The sequence below is a fragment of the Stigmatopora nigra genome, chromosome 18 (genome assembly GCF_051989575.1).
Source record: "Stigmatopora nigra isolate UIUO_SnigA chromosome 18, RoL_Snig_1.1, whole genome shotgun sequence".
Taxonomy (NCBI): domain Eukaryota; kingdom Metazoa; phylum Chordata; class Actinopteri; order Syngnathiformes; family Syngnathidae; genus Stigmatopora; species Stigmatopora nigra.
In genome coordinates, this window is record NC_135525.1 from 4,868,220 (window position 1) to 4,870,938 (window position 2,719).

At 40.1% G+C, this 2,719-nt stretch overlaps 1 non-coding gene across 1 annotated transcript; it reads left to right on the plus strand.

Moving 5' to 3' along the window:
- The first annotated feature begins 2,289 nt into the window (after window positions 1–2,289).
- On the plus strand, window positions 2,290–2,371 carry trnal-aag (transfer RNA leucine (anticodon AAG)). The gene has a single exon. It is a non-coding gene; the product is annotated as a tRNA-Leu (tRNA).
- Window positions 2,372–2,719: the final 348 nt, after the last annotated feature.

Below are 2,719 nucleotides of genomic sequence, written 5' to 3' on the forward strand. Positions count from 1 at the left end.
CTTAAACTGTTCATTTGAAATAATTATTTTACTAATGTGTTAGTTCAGAGTTAACTCAATGAGGGTTATTTTTTTATATTAATTAGTTCATTCATTCATTCCTCTTCCATTTCATTCCTTATGTGAAAAGATAAAAATAATATATGCTCTTTATTTTGATTAGGTTAAATTCATTTTTTTAAAGGCAAAACAAAAGAAAAAATAACCCAAAGACAAAAATCAAAGACTACAGAAAGCAAGAAACATTAATTTGAGGATTATATCCACTCTAGCATGCCCAGAAAATGATGCAGTGGGTTTTATCAAGTGTCAAGGCGTTGATTTTGACACCTGTGGATTAAATGGCGGTTCAGTTTAATGTTGCTGTTACGGTTTTGAGTTGTACGATGATCATGTCAGCTCTTCAAACATCAAACTCAAATTCAACAAGCATACTTTAAATAGAAGTGCAAGCATTCGTATGTTTGAAGCAAGCCGAAGGGATCCCTGGCGATGGCGGTAATACGGCTCGGAGCCGCCACTTTGAAAGGACTCAGAGTTACTTCAAAGGCACAAAGCGAGAAATTCATTTAAGATTCAAGACTTGCAGGGACCAATGCGAGCTGGCTTCAATTCACCTAGTAGGAGCGACCTGACAAAATTGTGTGCTCAGCATGTTTGAACTGCTACAGGAATTAATGATCAATTTCAGTGCCATTGATGGGGAAAGATGTTTATTATTATAATTCATCTGAATTTGCTGATTCTGCATACAATGTCGCCGGCAATGGTCGTGTTAGATTTTTATGCCCAAAACCGGTTTAAGAAAAGTTTTGAAGGGTTATGTCTGGTTTTGGATGCAGTCTGGTGCAGCCTTGGTACGGCTTGGTCTCCATTTATGAATCGATATCTTGATATTGACATGATCTCACTAATTTCTGATCTAAGATAAGTCTTGGTCTTGGACTTTACTCCCAAAAAAGGCAATATTTTGTCCTTATCTTGAAGATTCCTGAGATTGAAGGTCTAGTCTTGGACTCAATTCTCAAGACATTGGTCTTGGTCTCAGTCTTGGATTTGTTTAGGTCTTGGTGTAGATTCTAAAAAAGTTAGCTTGAAACGATCTCAGTGATTCCTGATTAATTGTGGTTTTGGTCTCGTTTGAGCCTTGGTTTTGATCTGGGTTTTGAATTCAAAACGGTTAATCTTGATTTCTATCCCTACGATTTCTGATTGGAATGGGTTGTTCGGTCTTAGAACTTGATTCTCAAAAGATTTAGTCTGACCCTGGATTTTGGTTTTAGGGTTGGTGGTAGTCTTGGGCTGGAATTAATCTTGGCAGTTTTGTCAGGTCTTCGTTTTGATTCACTAAAGTCTTGACCTTAATAATTTCTTTATCTTGGGAGTCTAGTCTTGGTCTCCATTCTCAAAAAGCTTAGTCTGTGCCTTGTTGTTGAATTTGTTTCAGTCTTAGTGTAGACTACAAAATGTTTTGTAGACTGAACCCAATCTCAATCATTCCTGGTGACTGTCATATCTCAGTCTTAGCCTTAGTTCTTGTCTCGTAGATGATCTCTATCTCTAAGTGTTTTTATATTGGTTCTCTTTCGTTTCTTGCATCCGTTACGATGATTCAGCCCCCCCCCTTCTGCCGCATGCTAAAAAGAAGAGACGCATTGTGGTCTAGTCAACATGACTCCTTATTATGCAGCTAAGTAAGTGTAAAATTGACTTTCAGCCAGAATGTGGCTTCCTGACTCCAATAGGGTGAGTGTGCGGGATGAGCAAATTCAAGAGATGAGAAACAAATGTGTTATTTTCTTTTTATTGAGAGAGATGTTTGAGGTTTGAGCGCAGAGGATAATTGATTTATTTGGATATTCTATGAGGAAAAAGAGCATGGGGGTTTTGGGGGGCGGTTGAGAGCAGCACTTTGCAGTGTGATACTTGACAGCCTGTCTAAATTGAAATAAATGTGATCTTTGACTGTCTTTTCTGGCATCTTAAAAGAAATTCTGGACCGCACAGTCATTTTCTGAAACACTTATCCTCACAAGGGTTACAGGGGATGCTTTGAGCCTATCCCAGCTATGGATATGAGGCAGTGGACACTGATTTGGTGGCCATCCAATCACAGGACATGAGGAGATGTGTGTTTATGCATTCATTCATTTTCTGAATCACTTATCTAAAGGGTTGCAGGGGGTGTTGGAGGCTATCGCAGTCAACTATGGGCCATAGGCGAGGGAGACCCCTAAATCGGAGGCCGACCAATCGGATGGGAGAATGATAGGCTCATTCATTTGTACCGGTAGCGTGGCCGAGCGGTCCAAGGCGCTGGATTAAGGCTCCAGTCTCTTCGGAGGCGTGGGTTCAAATCCCACCGCTGCCAGAAAATTCTTTACTTCTGGGTATGATGACAATTAGGCTTTTGTTGTTGATGATGACAACAAAGTCTATGTCCAATTATTATTATATTATTATACCGAGGCCCAATTTAGAGTGTTCAACTAGCCTCCTCAGCATGTTTTTGAGATGTGGGAGGAAACCAGAGTACCTGGAGAACACCCACGCAAGCAAGCCTGGGGCTAACATGCAAATTCCACACAGTGAAGACCCATCTGGGATTGAACCCTCAACCCCAGAACTGTGAGGCTGATTCTGATCTACATGATGAGAGAGCTCAACGAACTCGCTAATTGTTCCGAGAGTTCTTAATGAAAGTTTTAATTTAAAAAAA